Here is an 18,657-nt window from a genome sequence, read left to right on the forward strand (position 1 = left end):
TACAATAGGTCCTTGTTAGTTACCTATTTTATATATTAGTGTGTATATATGAATCCCAAATTCCTTATTTATCCTTCTCCCCTCCATCATTTAAGAGAGAGAAATCTTCTGATTACAATCAGGAGTTCCCATCGTGGCGCAGAAGAAAAGAATCTGATAGGAACCATGAGGCTGCGGGTTTGATCCCTGGCCTCGATCAGTGGGTTAAGGATCCGGCGTTGCTGTGGCTGTGGTGTAGGTCAGCAGCTGTAGCTCCAATTAGACCCCTAGCCTGGGAACCTCCATATGCTGCAGGTGTGGCCCTAAAAAGCAAAAAAAAAAAAAAAAAAAAGAAAAAGAAAAAAAGAAATCTCTTGATTACAATCAAATCATCAAATTAATTTAAGTATCAGTCTGGGAGAATAGATAATCTCATGCTGTGCATAGAAATGAAAATTGGTACACTCATATTAGAAAGCAACTTTAATAAAATAATAGTCTTTGATCCAATAGATATTATCTGAATGCCTATTATGGTCTGGCACTCCTCTACATGATTAAGAAATAAAAATGTTGATCCTTTTAACCTATTTATCTTTTTGATCCATTCTGTATATCCATCCTGAAAAATGATCCTACAAATAGAAAGCCCTTTGTGCATAAAGATATTTATTTAAGTATCATAATATTTAAAAGCTGTTAAGAACCTAAAAAAAAAAAAAAAAGAAAATTGCTAAGTAATTCATAGAACACTAATGACTACACTTATACTTAAGGTGATAAGGCAGTAATATGGGCACACTTCACTGTAAGAGCAATATAAAAACCAAAGACATTGGAGTTCCTGTTGTGGCTAAGAAGGTTAAGAATCCGACTAGTACCCATGAGGATGTGAGTTCGATCCCTGGACTTGCTCAGTGGGTTAAGGATCCAGCGTTGCCACAGGGTGCAGTGTAAATTGCAGATGCGGCTCGTATCTGGCGCTGCTGTGGCTGTGGTGGAGGCCGACAGCTGCAGCTCCTATTCAGCCCCCGGGAACTTCCATATGCTGCAGGTACGGCTCTAGAAAGAAAAAAACAAAAAAACCACAGACACAGAGGTTCCTCTGTGGTGCAGCAGGTTAAGGATCCCATATGGCTGAAGCTGTAGTACAGGCTGCAACTATGGTGCAGGTTCGATCCCTGGCCCAGAAATTTCTAATGCCATAGCACAGCCAAAGAAAAAGATTAAAAAAACCAAACAAACCACACATACACACACGTACATATATTTATTATTAAATCCAAACTATCTTCTTATGTAATCAATCACGTTAGCCATTTTAAAAATAGCAAGTAGTATATATACTACTATATAATATATATAGTGTGAACCTATATTAAAGAAAAAAAATTCATTTATGTTCACACACAGATAGAAATCCTGGGACAGAAGTTCCCACTGTGGCTCAGCAGGTTATGAACCCGACTAATATCGAGGAGGATGCAGGCTTGATCCCTGGCCTTGCTCAGTGGGTTAAAGATCCAGCATTGCCACAGATACAGCATAGGTCGCAGATGCGACTTGGATCTGGAGTGGCTTTGGCCGTGGTGTAGGCCAGCAGCTGCTGCTCCAATTCAACCCCTAGCCTGGGAAGTATGCTGCAGGTGCAGCCCTAAAAAGCCAAAAAAATAAAATAAAAATGAAAAAGAAAGAAATCCCTGGGACAACATAGGGAAATTCAGTCCCAGTGAAAAAATAGGCAGAGCAGGCAAGGACCAGACACCAGAGATGTGAGTTAGCGTGTGGCATAGTTATTCTGACAAATTTTTTTTCTCTCCAACTCTGTCTTAAACAGACAATTGCAATTGCAAGGCAGGAAATCTGTCAGCAAGCTTGGAACTGTCAAGGGGCCTCAGGATAACATGTGGGTGGCACTGAAGTGGTTTACAAACGCACACGGTTTACACCACACACGGTCAGTACAGGGTGGTCCCTACATGTTCACAAGTTTCTTCCTCGCACCACCTCTTTCCACATGCCACAGACCAGGTGTTTTTAACTAAAGGAAACAGACCTTGAAAAGTGCAGAGTCTGGGAAGAGATTCTACACTGCGATGAACCTGGGCAAGTCCTCTCCCCACTTGGCGTTCATTTGTTCATTCTTTAAACTCAGAAGGAAAGGCACAAACTAGGCACAAACTGAACTTTCTCTACCCACCCCCCCGCCCCGCACCTCATGAGCCAAGGTGGCTAATAATATCCCCAGGACAAAGGGGTGCATAGAAGAAAAACAAAATAAAAGTTCAAAATAAACAAACTCAATAAGAAAGGATATTAGATATAAAACAGCAAGAAGGAGTTCCCATCATAGCGCAGTGGAAATGAGTCCAACTAGGAACCATGATGTTCTGGGTTCGATCTCTAGTCTTGCTCAGTGGATCCGGCGTTGTGGTGAGCTGTGGTGTAGGTTGCAGATGCAACTCGGATCTGGCTTGGCTGTGGCTATGGTGTAGGCCAGTAGCTGTAGCTCTAATTAGAACCCTAGCCTGGGAACCTCCATATGCCGCAGGAGCGGCCCAAGAAAAGGCAAAAAGACAAAATAAATAAATAAATAAAATAAAATAAAATAAAATATTGTGTTGAGGGAAATAACAATATTTTATTTTATTTTATTTTATTTTTAAGGCCGCACCCACGGCACATGGAGGTTCCCAGGCTAGGGTTCTAATCAGAGCTACAGCTGCTGGCCTACACCACAGCCACAGCTAAGCCAGATCCGACTGCAACTGTGACATAACAATAAAAAATAAATTAAAAATAAATACATAAATAAATTTAGTAAACTTAAAATGTTAAAAATAAAGCAAAATAGGAAGAAAACATACTGAAGCAAATAAAAAATACTGCGTATGGGAGTTCCCATTGTGACTCAATGGAAACGAATCCAATTAGTATCCACAAGGATGTAATTTTGATCTCTGGCCCTGCTCGGTGGGTTAAGGATCTGGCTTTGCTATAAGCTCTGTTGTAGGTTGCAGCTTGCATCTGGCATCGCTGTGGCTGTGGTATAGGCCAACAGCTGTAGCTATGATTCGACCCCTAGCCTGGGAACTCCCATACGCTGCACCTGCAGCCGTAAAAAATGAAAAAATACTAAGAATGAAAAATACAATCACTGAAATAAACTTAATAGATGGAGAGATTGTAGAGCAGAAAGGATACAGCTGAACAAACTAATAAGCTAAATTATCAGGTTTAAGGTCCTCTGGCAAAAGACATGAGGAAGAGATATAATACATAAAGAAAATTCAAGAGATACGGCAGAGAGAAATGAAGGAAATCAACATCCACATCAAAGTAGAAACAGAAGAAAAGAAAAAAGTATGTGAAGGTGACAAAATACTTGTAGAAACAAACTTCCATAAATTTCCCAGTATTAGAGAAAACATAAGACCTCAAACTAAAAAGACTCAAAGAAAGTTTTTTTTTTTTTTAAAGAAAGAAAATACAAAGAAAAATCCCACAGCTAGAAACATTAAAGTGAAACTGAAGAATCCAGAGGAGTTCCCACCGTGGCGCAGCGGAAACGAATCCGACTAGGAATCACGAGGTTGCAGGTTCGATCCCTGCCCTTGCTCAGTGGGTTAGGATCCAGCGTTGCTGTGAGCTGTGGTGTAGGTCGCAGATGCGGCTCAGATCCTGTGTTGCTGTGGCTCTGGTGTAGGCCGGCGGCTAAAGCTCCAATTGGACCCCTAGCCTGGGAACCTCCATATGCCACGGGAGCGGCCCAAGTATGTGAAGGTAACAAAATACTTGTAGAAAAAAGACAAAAAAAAAAAATACGAAAAGGGATAAGGTCAGAATGAACACGGTGGATTGAAACTGGAAGTATGGCTAATGAATTTTAAAAAACAGAGACATAAATGTGGGGGGGGGGGGTTGTAACAGCACATACATACTCTCCAGGTCTGAACAGCTGTCCAATGAGAGGGCCTGGGATCACTGACCACCTCCCCCACTCAATAGTACAGACATACTGAGCACCCAAATCTTGTCTTTTAACACCACTCTCCAATAGAGGGAACCAGAGCTCCTTGGAGAATTGTAACAGGCTAATAGCCCTGAGGCAGAAAAGGTACAAGATGCATCTGGAATATCTGTGCCAGAGAGCAACAACGTGCTCAAAGAATGAAAGGGGCAAATCAAAAATACATAGGGCCTCAGTGATTATCAACAGATGAATGATAAAGAAAATGTGGTATATGTACATAGTAGAATATTATTCAGCCATTAAAAAGCCTTTCAGCTGGGGCTGCTGCTGTGGCATAGGTTAGATCTCTGGCCTGGGAATTTCCATATGCAGCAAAAAGGGGGAGTCCTGCTATTTAGACCAGCATGGATGGAACTTGAGGGCATTATCTTAAGTGAAATAAATCACACCGTAGGATCTTACTTATATGTGGAATCTCATAGAAAAAAACCAAACTCACAGAAACAGAGAACAGACTGATTACCTGAGGTAGGGGTGAGGAGGGACAGAAAACAGTGAAAGTTGTCAAAAGATACAAACCTCAAGTGATAAAATAAATAAGCTCTGGAAATGTGATGTTGAGCATCGTGACTACAGCTAACAATACTGTATTGTATACCCGAAAACTGCTAAGAAAGTAGATCTTAAAGCGCTCATCACAAGAAAACAAATTGGCAACTGTGTGAGATGATATTATTATCTAGACTTACCGTGGTTATCATTTTGCAATATTTAATATGTCAAAGCATTATGTGTATACCTTAAACTGATAGGATGTCATATGTCAATGATATCTCAAAAAATTAGAATACATAAATAAAAAAATCAAGGATACAAAAAAGGACATGGGATCTAGCTTGAAGGAGCTCCCACTGGCCAGACTGGGGATAATTTCAATATCAAAATAAACCATGACAGTAATGAATTATAACCTCCTAAAGAAAATAAGAAATAATAAAGCAATACTGATATAAATGAATGAATAAATGTAAAGTCTGAGGGTGAATGGGACAGTTCCAGAGCACTGCTCACAAAATACACACTAATTCCAAAAGGAAAAAGTAACATCACAGCAATGAAATCGGACAGACGTCCCCTTGATTAAGTGATCAAAGTGAACATCATTCATATAAAGACAAATCAGAATCTTGTATCACCAGTTAGCGCAAGTGATTTTCCTGCCAAAGACCCATAATTTAAATCTAATCATGAGGAAACAGACAAAACCAAATTGGGAGAGATAGCCTACAAAATAACCAAGCTGTAATCTCCAAAAGTGTCAAAGACGTTCCTCCGAAGGAAAGGAAGACTGCGGTGCGATGCCTGATTCTGAACTGGATCTTTCTGCTGTAAAGGATATTGTTAGGACAAATGGTAAAGTCTGAATGGGATCTGAGAACTAGATGGCAGTAATACATCAATATTATTTAGAAAAAAAACATGAAACCTTGCCAGTAACAAACCAAAACATCCTAAAATAACAAAGTTAGCACATTAAAAATACACTGCTCAGCAACCTGAATGTCCCTCAACAGATGAATGGATAAGGATGTGATACTTAGATACCACGGATTACTACAATAAAAAGAATGAAATACTGACGTTTGCAGCAACATGGCTGGACCTAGAGATTATCACACTAAGTGAAGTAAGTCAGACAGAGAAGGACAAATACCATATGACATCAGCTATATTCAGAATCTGAAATATGACACAAGCTTAATTATAAAACAGAAGCAGACTCACAGACATAGAAAACAAACATGGTTACCAAAGAGGAAAGGGAGTAGAGGAGAGAGAAATTAGGAGTATGAGATTATATACAATAGATAAACAACAAGGTCTTACTGTACAGCACAAGGCACTATATTTACTATCTTGTAGCAATAATCTATAATGGAAAAGAATCTGGAAGGAAAATATGTAGCTGAATCACTTTGCTTATACACCTAAAACGGACACAACATTGTAAATCAACTGTACTTCAATTAAAAAATAAATAAATAGTAAAAAGAGGAAGTATGAAATTTTTAAAAGGTGAAAAACAAAGTGATGGGCATACAAAAAATACACAGAGAGTTCCTGTGGTAGCGCAGTGGTTAACGAATCTGACTGGGAACCATGAGGTTGCGGGGTTCAGTGCCTGATCTTGCTCAGTGGGTTGACGATCCGGTGTTGCCGTGAGCTGTGATGTAGGTCGCAGACGCGGCTCGGATCCTGTGCTGCTGTGGCTCTGGCGTAGGCCGTCGGCTATAGCTGCAATTCGACCCCTAGCCTGGGAGCCTCCATGTGCGGCGGGAGCGGCCCAAAAAATGGCAAAAAGACAGAAAAAAAATATATATATATAGTAATGACTGGAGTTGAGTGTGTCCTAGAACCAGCGTCTTTGCTAGGGGCAGTGTAAATTGGTGCAGACCTTTGAGACTCACAGTGGATACTGAGCAACACGTACATTCTTTCATTAGACTCAGCAATTACATCCCTGGAAGCTTTTCTTAAGGAACATATTAACCATCATTACTGATAAATTACTCATAACTGGTAAAGAACTGCTGGCCCGTCTCACCCACCACTCACACGATTACCTATTCTCCAACCACACTGAGACACGTACAAGTCTCTGAACCAGTCCTGCTCATACAACATTACAATTTGGCCTATGCTGTTCACCTGGAGACTTGTATGCATATTTCAAGATATTATTCAAATGGCATCTTTTCAGTAAAACCTTTCTTGAAAAATCTAATCTCTCGCTGGCACTTAACATATTATCAGGTCAGCATTTCCGTAAAATGTTATACATATAAAAATTGATGGTTAAAAAAAAAGTTTGTTTCACCCTCCAGACCTACACTGTCCAAAACTGGAGTCACTGGCTACATGCGGCTTCTTAGCCCTTGAAACATGGCTACTCTAAGTTGAGAGGTGTTGTAAATGCAAAATACATCAAAATTAGAAAACTTAGTATGAAAACAAGGGATATAAAAATCTCATTAATTTTTATATTGTGACATGTCTAAATAACAATATTTTGGTTATTCAATAAAATATACTATTAAAATTAATTTCATCTATTTCTCTTTAATGTGATTATATTTCCATCTAATAGATATAAAACTGTCAATATTCATAGATAATACAAACTTCTCCATTGAAATTTCAAAAGAACGTAGAGATTAAGTATTAGAATTAATCAGTGAGTTTAGCAAAGTTACGGGATATGATGTGAATTATAAAAAGCCCAACCATATTTCTAGCCCCAAGAACAAATAATTAGAAGTGAAACTTTAAATAAAGAAAAATTATATCATTTATAAGAGCATCAAACAAAAACAAGTAATTAGAAATAAACATAATGCAAATGTGGAAGATCTCATCACAGAAAACTGTGAAACTCTGAGAGGTAAAAATTAAAGAAGATTTAATAGAAAAGTAAGAATATGGAGTTCCCATTGTGGCGCAATGGTTAACGAATCCGACTAGGAACCATGAGGTTGCGGGTTCGGTCCCTGCCCTTGCTCAGTGGGTTAACGATCCGGCGTTGCCGTGAGCTGTGGTGTAGGTTGCAGACACGGCTCGGATCCTGCGTTGCTGTGGCTCTGGCATAGGCCGGTGGCTACAGCTCCGATTGGACCCCTAGCCTGGGAACCTCCATATGCCGCGGGAGCAGCCCAAGAAATAGCAACAACAACAACAACAACAACAAAAGACAAAAAGACAAAAAAAGAATATGCCATGCTTTTTTATTTTTTATTTTTTGGTCTTTTTTGCCTTTTCCAGGGCTGCTCCCGCGGCATATGGACGTTCCCAGGCTAGAGGTCGAATCGGAGCTGTAGCCACCAGTCTACGCCAGAGCCACAGCAACGCGGGATCCGAGCCACGTCTGCAACCTACACCACAGCTCACGGCAACACCGGATCCTTAACCCACCGAGTGAGGCCAGGGATCAAACCCGCGACCTCGTAGTTCCTAGTCGGATTCATTAACCACTGCGCCAGGACGGGAACTCCAGAACATGCCATGCTTTTTAACTCAAAAGTTTCAAAATTATAAAGACATCAATTCTCCCTAAATTGACCTATAGATTTAATGCAGTACTAATCAAAATCTTAAGTTTGTGATAAAGGAAAAACTGGCTCTATAATTTATATGGGAATACCAAGAGCCAAAAGCAGCTAAAATAACCTTAAAGAATAACAAGATGGAAGGGCTTATTCCACTGGATTTCGAGACTTCTGTAAAGCTGCAGGGCTGAAGGCTGTGGTATTGGTGCAGGAAGAGAAAAACAGATCAATACAACAGAACAGAGAGTTGAGAAATGATCCACATGTACGGGGATCCTTGATATGTAACAAAGGTGGTAGTGAGGCAACCAGAAAAAATAGTTTATTTAAAAAAAGAAAGAAAGGGGAAATAGCAACAACAACAACAACAACAACAACAACAACAACAAAAAAGACAAAAAAAAAAAAAAGAAAGAAAGGGGAAAAGAGCTAGTGCTGGGTCAACTGGATATCTAAATTAGAAGAAAAACCATGAATCTTGACTCCGACCTACATCATACACAAATGTAAATTCTAGGTAGACTGTGGATATAAACATAAAAGGTAAAACAAAATAGTTACGTTATGATAATATAAGGCTATCCCTATGACCATGGGGTAAAAAAAGATTTCTTAAACAGATTACCAAGAAAAATTGGATAGTTTTAAAAATCAAATACACAGTGTGTTCATCAAAAAACACCATTAAGGAGTTCCTGTTGTGGTTCAGTGGGTTGAGGAAGTGGGTTTGATCCTTGGCCTCTCTCAGTGCGTTAAGGATCCAGTGTTGCCATGAGCTGCAGGGTAGGTCACAGATGTGGCTAAGATCCCACATTGCTGTGGCCGTGGCGCAGGCCAGCAGCTGCAGCTCTGATTCAACCCCTAGCCCAGGAACTTCCATATGCTGCAGGTGGGGCCGTTAAGAAAAAAAAAAAAAAAAAAAAAGATACCATTAAGAGAGTGAAAAGACAAGCCACAGAGGAAAGGAAGTTATTCGCAATATATATTTGACAAAGGGTTTTTAACCAAAATAATAACTGAAGAACCTCTACAAGTCAGTAAGAAAAGGCAATCAAATAGTCCAACAAAAAAAGGAGAGGGTGAGGGTGAGCAAAAGCCTTGAGCATACGTTTCACAAAAGGGGATGACCAAATGAAAGGGTGGTGACTTTCATTAGTCATCAGAGAAGTGTAAGTTAAAGTTAAAATGACAGATCTACCAGAATGTCTCAAATGTTTTTTAAAAACCTGATAACCCCATGTGTTGAAAGAAATGTGCAGCAATAGAAACTACTAAAAAAAGATTTAGCAATATCTACTAATGTATACGCAGCCACTAGGAATATACCAACAGATATGCACTGGGTATGCACCAAAAGACATTAACATGAATGTTCATAGAAGTAAAATCTGTAACTACCAAAATCTGGAATCAAGTATCTATCAATAGTGAAATAGATAAATAAGTGGAATATTATAGTGTAATGAAAATGAACCCACTACAGCTACCTGCAATACCATGGATGAACCCAGCACACTGTTGAGTGAAAGTAGGAAAACCCAAAAGAATACATAAGGTACAAAACAAATAAAAACTAAACTATGGTAATTGACAAACTGATCAAGATAATGGTTCCTTTTAGGGAGGAAGCAGGAAATAAGAGGAATGCTAGAAATATTTCATTTCTTGACCTGGAGTTAACACTGTGAAAATTCATTGAGCTACACAGTTATTATGTGAAGAGAAAGAAGAGGGAAGATGAACATCTGACTCACGTGGTTTTACAAATAAGTTTTGCCACTGAAAAAAACAGGTAACTTCCCTTCCAACATTCATTTTAATGTATACTTCCCTTCCGACATTCATTATAATGAGCTAACTTAACCCTGACACCAAAGGGAAGGACAATATAAAGAAGCAAAATTACAAGCCAAGCTCCATATTATACAAACAGTTGTCATGGCCTCAAATGCTTATAGTATTAATAGATCATGGATAATTGAAACTTTAATATAAAACTGTGAATACAATTTCACAAATGCAATTTCACTGGTTTCCTTAAAAATAAATGGTAGATTAAGACATGAATGAAATACATATATCTATCAATTATGTGGGGAAAAATACATTTGATCATGTACAAACAAGGCTGGTTCTATAGACATTTATGGAAAGCATGTATGTAACCATACCACATGGGTAACAATAAAAGTGGAGACAAAGAGGAGTTCCCTCTGTGGCACAGAGATCAGAAGCATCTCTGGAGCACCAGAAGATGGGTTCAATCCCCAGCCTGGCTCAGTGGGTTGAGGATCTGGCATTGCCACAGCCGTGGCGTGCTTGCAGCTGCAGCTGGGATCTGATCCTTGGCCAGGGAACTCCGTATGTCACAGGGCAGCCAAAAAAAGTAGAGACAAAGAAAAAAAGACATACTTTGTTGAGGGTTGAATTGCATCTCCCCCAGCCAAAAAAGTATGTTGAAGTCCTTACCCCTTGTACCTCTCAGTGCGAGCTTATTTGGAAATAGTGTGTTTGTAGATAGAATTAAGATGTAAGTTAACACGAAATCATATTCCAACAGAGTGAGTCTGAACTCCAGTATGACCGGTGTCCTTATAAGCTGAGGAAAAGAGACACAGAGACAAACACCCACAGAGAGGAGAATGCCATGTGAAGACAGAGGGAAGACAGCCAAACGAAGAAAGAGACAGAGATTGGAGCTCTTCGTAGCTACAAGCCAAGGAACGCCGAAGAACCACCAGAAGCTAAGCAAAAGGCACAGGACCAATCTTGCCAACACTTTGATGGCTGTATGGTCTCCTGTGTGTGAGAGCACAAATTTCTGCTGTTTTAAGCCACCCAGTTTGTGGTAATTTATTACAGCAGCCCAAGGACACACAATTGTACATATACCAACGTCTGTATAGGACAGAGTCCTAACACTTTACAAAATGGGCACATGAGCAAAAGAGCACCGAATGCAGACGACTGCTCAAGGACTTGTTCTGCAAAACACAGGACATCTGGCAAGTTACAGACCTGCTTCGTTGACAATTTCTTTTTAGAGGCAGTCTTGACAAAGCAACACGAGAAATTGCTTTGGATTTAATTCTGAGTAAGTGGTTGGCAATATGAAAGTATGAACGAAATCAGAGAAAATTATATATGACAGATAACATCAAAACAGGAAGCACAATGCAATGTCAGAACAGAGTGGAAAGGGCCCTGGATTAAGACAGAAGTAGCATTCCTATTCCAAATACTTCCTAGTTTTGTGACGGTAAACAAATAAAAAACTGTAGCTAACACTTTGAGTTGCAGGTTTTTAATCTACAAAAACAAGCAATTTACACTTGTTCTGCCTAGCTCAGATAAGGGGTTGTGAAGAGAGAACGAGAGGATGTAGGTGTGAAAGGAGTCGGAAAACACTACATAATGTACACTATCACCGTCATTATTCCGCAGTTTAGTAATGTTTCAAAAAGATAGGGAACGACCCTGTGATTAGACCAAAAGAAACAGGCTGAGGAAGGAATGGAATATACATGAAATGACACCAAAATACAATACAAGATTTATTCTGACCAAGAGAAGGTATAGAAATCACACGGTAGAAAAGAGATCATTGTCTGATACATTCAGATATTTTAAAAGACAGGTAAAAAGATGGTATACTTAAGTATCAGCATTAGAGAGTGTCACACACATGTTTGCTCAGCTATCAAAATGGAACATTAATCATAGCTTCCAGGAGTTCCCATTGTGGCTCGGTGGTAACAAACCCAACTAGTATCCACGAGGACACAGGTTTGATCCCTGGCCTTGCTCAGGGGGTTAAGGATCTGGTGTTGCTGTGAGTTGCGGTGTAGGCCGGTGGCTACAGCTCGGATTCAACCCCTAGCCTGGGAACTTCCATATGACGTGGAACCAGCCCTACAAAGACAAAAAAAAAAAAAAAAAGCTTCTTCATAAAGTTATTGGGCAATAAAATGAACTAATGGATATAAAATTGCCCTGCAAATTATAATTCACTTTAAAATTATTTTTAAAATGTTATAAGTGCACCCAAAACAGAACATAAATTGAAAAATACCAAGTACAGAAAAAATGTTGAGTTTGTGTCTGTGCGGGGGGTGATGATGATGGTTTTACTGTATTTAGTGTAAAAGGAACAAGGAGCTACTACTTGGTCAGATGGTGTTCTTATAATATGAACCAAACAGAGTGCAAAGCATCTTCACATACCACAGTTAGCAGAAAACTACCTGCAATTATACAGAGATTATTTTCTGAGAATAATTCTTCTGAATTACTCCAACATGTGACTGCAGTTAAGTTCCAAGCTGTATTAATGACTGAAAGGGCATTCCCTGGTGGTCTAGTGGTTAGGAGTTGGTGCTTTCACCACTGCAGCCAGGTTCAATCCCAGGTTTGGGAACTGAGATCCCACATCAAGCTACTGGGTGCTACACCAAAAAAAAAAAAAAAATTAAGAGAAATCCATAGGTACCAAACTTCTCTTAGTTCCAGATATAAAGAAACTGAATGAATTGAGGGCAAAGAGAGGTGAAGGAAAAAAAAAGCCAATGGCGTCAGAGCACAGAGCAGTGCTGATACACATGTAGCCAGAAGGCCATTTGAAAGATATTGTCAGAGTTCCCACTGTGGCACAATGAGATCCAAGATCTCTGGAGCACTGGGGGTGCAGGTCCGACCCTCGGCCTTGCACAGTGGGTTAAAGGATCCCATGTGGCGTGAGTTGCAGCTGCAGCTCGGATCTGATCGCTAGACCAGGAACTCCACATGTTATGGGGCAAAAACAAACAACAAAAAACAAAACAAGATATTTGTCCAGGAGACTATAAAGACATTTTTTTTTTTTGTCTTTTTTTGTCTTTTTTTGTCTTTTGTCTTTTTGTTGTTGTTGTTGTTATTATTGTTGCTATTTCTTGGGCCGCTCCCGCGGCATATGGAGGTTCCCAGGCTAGGGGTCCAATCGGAGCTGTAGCCACCGGCCTACGCCAGAGCCACAGCAACTCGGGATCCGAGCCGCGTCTGCAACCTACACCACAGCTCACGGCAACGCTGGATCGTTAACCCACTGAGCAAGTACAGGGATCGAACCAGCAACCTCATGGTTCCTAGTCGGATTCGTTAACCACTGCGCCACGACGGGAACTCCTTTTTTTTTTTTTTTTAAGGGCTGCACCCAAGGCACATGGAGGTTCCCAGGCTAGGGGTCTAATTGGAGCTACAGCTGCCAGTCCACGCCACAGCCACAACAACATCAGATTCGAGCCGTGTCTGTAATCTACACCACAGGTCATGGCAACGCCAGATCCTTGATCCACTGAGCAAGGCCAGAGATCAAACTCGAAACCTCATGGTTCTCGGTCAGATTAGTTTCTGCTGTGCCATGACTGGAACTCCTCATTTTTGCCTACCGAATGTGAAGAAGGAGATGTGTTTACCTAATACATACACATATGCAAATTTTAATATTTATTCAGGTGAGTGAACAGCACACAGACTAACAGAAAGGAAAGAAAGCCACCCTGTCAGTCGTCTACAAAAAATTACTATTAGCAAGATACATGCAAAGACTACTTATGAAGTTAATGAGGCAGAAAACACAAAAACATGCAAACTGAAAGTATCAAATATTTGTACTTCAGAAAATGGTGTGAGGAAACATGACTTAAAGCAGCCTAGGGCTAATAATTCATAAAAACTGTCTTGGGTGGAAAACCCATAGAGGCAGCAGTCAAATACAATGTAGTTCAATTTAAAGAGCCTTTTAAGGAGTTCCCATTGTGGCTGGACGGTTAACAAACCCAACTAGGATCCATGAGGATGTGAGTTCAATCCTTGGCCTTGCTCAGTGGGTTGAGGATTCAGCATTCCTGTGAGTTGTGGTGTAGGTTGCAGACGCTGCTCAGATCTGGCATTACTGTGGCGTAGACGGGCAGCTGCAGCTCTGATTCAACCCCTAGCACGGGAACTTCCATATCCACATGCCGCAGGTGCGGCTGTAAAAAACAAAAATAAATAAATAAATAAATAAAGAGCCTTTTAGTCACAACACAAAAACTCAAGAGGGTGGAGTTCCCACTGTGGCGCAATGGGACCAGTGGTGTCTCTGCAGCACTAGGACTCAGGTTCAATCCTTGGCCTGGTGCAGTGGGTTCAAGGATCCAGCATTGCTGCAACTGCAGCTCTAATCTGATCCCAGGCCTGGGAACTCCATATCCCACCAGATGGCCAAAAGGGAAAAAAATATATAAATAACTCTAAAGGGAACAAGATCAAGCCCGAGTCTCAATCACCAGCCAAAACACTACGTTTACGTAATAGGTAAAGAAGTGCAGGCCCTATAGACTTTTCCTTCTTTTCTTTTTTTTTTTAATTCAATAATGCTTTTTATTTTTTCCATTATAGCTGGTTTACAGTGTTCTTAATGACAAAGATGGCAGCAGCCACAGCCAAAGGTCTACACAGAGAGCATGCTAAAAACAGGTAACATGAAAATCACTTCAGACCACCCGAAACCAACATCTCAGCATACTCTGAGAGGAGGCTGTTAACCAGGCAAATACCTGATTTGTATTAAGCAAAATTTTTTTTTTAAGTATTAAGAGATACTGGGAGCTCCTGTCGTGGCGCAGTGGTTAACGAATCAGACTAGGAACCATGAGGTTGCGGGTTTGATCCCTGCCCTTGCTCAGTGGGTTAAGGATCCGGTGTTGACGTGAGCTGTGGTGTAGGTTGCAGATGCAGCTCGGATCCCACGTTGCTGTGGCTCTGGCATAGGCCGGTAGCTACAGCTCTGATTAGACCCCTAGCCTGGGAACCTCCATATGCAAAAAGACCAAAAAAAAAAAAAGAGAGAGAGATACTTGTGATTTATATACTGTAACATATACTGCTTCCCTAAACTGCATGTTTTATCTGCAATAAGGTGGCAGAAGAAGTAAGAAAATAATAAACTTTTCATCAAAAGAGAAAGGAAAGTTACTATTTCTTTAAGCAATAACTGACTGGAGATATACATATAAAATAAAGTTATAATATGATTATTTGACATACACATGTGTATTACATAATTTGAGACAGGACTCATACACCAATTTACCTATTTAAGTGTATAGGTGAATGGTTTTAAATATATTTCTAAGTTATGCAACCATCACCACATCCAAGTTTATATTTTGGGGTTTTTTTGGTTTATTTTTACTTTTTTTAGGGCCGCACCTGCGACACATGGAGGTTGCCAAGCTAGGAACTGCACTGCCGGCCTACATCACAGTCACAGCACTGCCAGAGCCAAGTCACATCTGTGACCTATGCCACAGCTTGCGGCAACAGCAGATATTAACCCACTGAGCGAGGCCAGGGACTGCACCAGCATCCTCATGGATACCAGTCAGAGTCTTAACCCACTGAGCCACAACAGGAACTCCTCTTTATAACTGAATAATATTCTATTGTATACATACAGCATATTTTGTTTAGCCATGTAACAGTTGATGGACATCTGAACTCACTTCATTTTTGGCCTATTATGAATAACACTGCTGTGAACATTTGTTTTTACAGGTTTTGGTGTGGGCATATGCTTTCATTTCCCTTGGTTTATACCTATCAGTAAAATGGGGGGGGGGTCACAGGGTAACTCTATGTTTAACCTTTTGAGGAACTAAGAGACTGTTTCCCAAATGACTGCACCATTTTACAACTGCAGCAGTGTGAGGGGTCCTACGTCTCTACATCCTTGGCAATACTCTCTTCCATTAGCTATTCCAGTGGGTGTGAAGCAGTATCTCACTGTGGTTTTGATTCGCAATTCCCTGAGACTAATTTCATGTGCTTCCTGGTCCTTTATATATCTCCTTTGAAGTAATGTATACTCAAATCCTTTGCCTATTTTTAAATGGGCTGTGTTTTAATTATTGAGTTGTAAGAGTGCATTATTTATTCTAGATAGAAGTAGCTCACCAGATGTATGATTTGCACATGTGTTCTCCCTTTCTGTGGTTTGTCTTATCACTTTCTTAGATTGCTTATATTTGTTTTTTTATCTTTTGTCATTTATATTAAAATATTACTTTTATCAAAATGCTAAAAGTATTAGCAATGAGCAATTCACTAGTACTCAAAACACTTAGATGAAAAGCAGCAGTCCACTAGCTCACCATTCCTCCACCAGCTCTATATCACCAGCATCGGCAACTCTCAATTCTTCTGGCTGATTCGCCTGGTAGTTTCCCTACAATCCTACATAAGAAGCTTTTCATGCAATTGCTTGATTCACCCATTTTTGACATTATAAATTTTCTAAAATTACAAATAAGGAATTAGTTCTTTTATGCTACTAGAATCTCTCCCAATATAGTTATATCATTATTTAGGGTTAAATCAATTAATCTTTATATTATGTACCATCCAGTTAATCAATAATTAATGTTTAGGAGTTCCCGTCGTGGCGCAGCGGTTAACGAATCCGACTAGGAACCATGAGGTTGCGGGTTCGGTCCCTGCCCTTGCTCAGTGGGTTAACGATCCGGCGTTGCCGTGAGCTGTGGTGTAGGTTGCAGACGCGGCTCGGATCCTGCGTTGCTGTGGCTCTGGCGTAGGCCGGTGGCTACAGCTCCGATTCAACCCCTGGCCTGGGAACCTCCATATGCCGCAGGAGCGGCCCAAGAAATAGCAACAACAACAACAACAACAACAACAAAAGACAAAAGACAAAAAGACAAAAAAATAAATTAATAAAAAATAATTAATGTTTAAATAATGAACCTTTTTATTGCTTCATTATGTGGCATATTAGAGGGTATGAAGAGGGAGAGAAGATCAGCATATATTGAGACGGGCCCTCAGACTCTTTTCACTGGTGGTACGTTGCACTTCTTTTAAAATGCATTTGTCAAGTCTTAGTAGAAAATTTATCACAGCTGTAGTTAAATGCTATATTGTTTAATCTAATTTCACAGAGAAAGCATCTTCAAATAAAAATGCCTTCACCCACCTCAACTACTCATTCATTGAGGGGAACCCTATTCTTTCGGTCCATGCATGATACTACTATTCTGTGGACACGGTGACAACTACAGAAGTTCTAAGACAGTGCTTAAGAAATTCTAGTAAAGGGTTCCTGTTGTGGCGCAGTGAAAACCAATCTGACTAGTATCATGAGGATGTGGGTTCGATCCCTGGCCTCGCTCAGTGGGTTAAGGATCCGGCGTGGCTGTGAGCTGTGGTGTAGGTCGCAGATGCAGCTCAGACCCCCCTCTGCTGTGGCTATGGCATAGGCTGGTGGCTATATCTCTGATTAGACCCCTAGCCTGGGAACCTCCATATGCCACTATAGTGGCCCTAGAAAAGGCAAAAAGACACAAAAACAAACAAACAAAAAAATCACTAAAACAAATTTTTTAAAATAGACTTTGTGGAGTTCCCATTATGGTGCAGCAGAAACGAATCTGACTAGGAACCAAGAGGCTGTGAGTCTGATCCCTGGCCTCTCTCAGTGGGTTAAGGATTTGGTGTTGCTGTGAGCTGTGGTGTTAGGTTGCAGAAGCGGCTCGGATCCCGCGTTGTTGTGGCTGTGGTATAGGCCAGCAGCTGTAGCTCTAATTCGACCCTTAGCCTGGGAACTGCCATATGCCACGGGTACAGCCCTAAAAAGCAAAAATAAATTTTTTTTTAAAAAAATGGACTTTGGTTATCAGGTTATCTTGTTAAGGAATGACTCTAATTACTAGATATCTGACTTACGGATTATTATTATTGTTGTTGTTGTTGTTGTTTTGCCTTTTCTAAGGCTGTTCCTGTGACATACGGAGGTTCCCAGGCTAGGGGTCTAATCAGAGCTGTAGCCACCGGCCTACGCCAAAGCCAGAGCAATGCAGGATTGGAGCCACATCTGCGACCTACGCCACAGCTCACAGCAATGCCGGATCCTTAACCCACTGAGCAAGGGCAGGGATTGAACCTGCAACCTCATGGTTCCTAGTCAGATTTGTTAACCACTGCGCCATGACAGGAACTCTGTGGTCATATTGTTTGACTTTTCTAAGCTTTGAAATTTCTTCAACTCCAAAGTAGGGATTATAATATTTAACCATCATATAGCTTTTTTAAAAAAATTTAATTAAATTTATTTTTTATGTTAAATGATTTTTCTTTTTTCTATTATAGCTGGTTTACAGTGTTCTGTCAATTTTCTACTGTACAGCAAGGTGACACAGTCAAACATACATATATATACATTCTTTTTCTAATATTATCCTCCATCATGCTCCATCATAAGTGACTAGATATAGTTCCCTGTGCTATACAGCAGGATCTCACTGCTTATCCATTCCAAAGACAATAGTTTGCTTCTATTAACCCCAAATTCCCAGTCCATCCCACCCCCTCCCCCTTGGCAACCTTCAAGTGCATGATTTTCTTTTCTGTGGAAAGTTTCATTTGTGCTGTATATTAGATTCCAGATATAAGTGAAATCATATGGTATTTGTCTTTTTCTTTCTGACTTACTTCACTCAGTATGAGAGTCTCTAGTTCCAACCATGTTGCTGCAAATGGCATTATTTTTTTCTTTTTTATGGCTGAATAGTA

The 18,657-nt window shown here is 40.2% G+C and overlaps 1 protein-coding gene and 1 long non-coding RNA gene across 12 annotated transcripts in view; both read right to left on the minus strand.

Moving 5' to 3' along the window:
* Positions 1-18,657, minus strand: part of SCAI (suppressor of cancer cell invasion) — a 156,434-nt gene that overhangs the window by 83,172 nt on the left and 54,605 nt on the right. The window lies entirely within an intron of this gene.
* Positions 3,442-18,657, minus strand: part of LOC146407267 (uncharacterized) — a 52,912-nt gene continuing 37,696 nt past the window's right edge. Inside the window, exon 3 of the long non-coding RNA XR_014827835.1 lies at positions 3,442-6,261. This is a non-coding gene — a long non-coding RNA (uncharacterized LOC146407267). The remainder of the gene's footprint in view (positions 6,262-18,657) is intronic.

Source organism: Sus scrofa, chromosome 1 (genome assembly GCF_054392235.1).
Source record: "Sus scrofa isolate SSC_HxYL_T2T_F1_AM1 chromosome 1, Sscrofa_HxYL_maternal_Yorkshire_Landrace_v2.0, whole genome shotgun sequence".
Lineage (NCBI taxonomy): Eukaryota > Metazoa > Chordata > Mammalia > Artiodactyla > Suidae > Sus > Sus scrofa.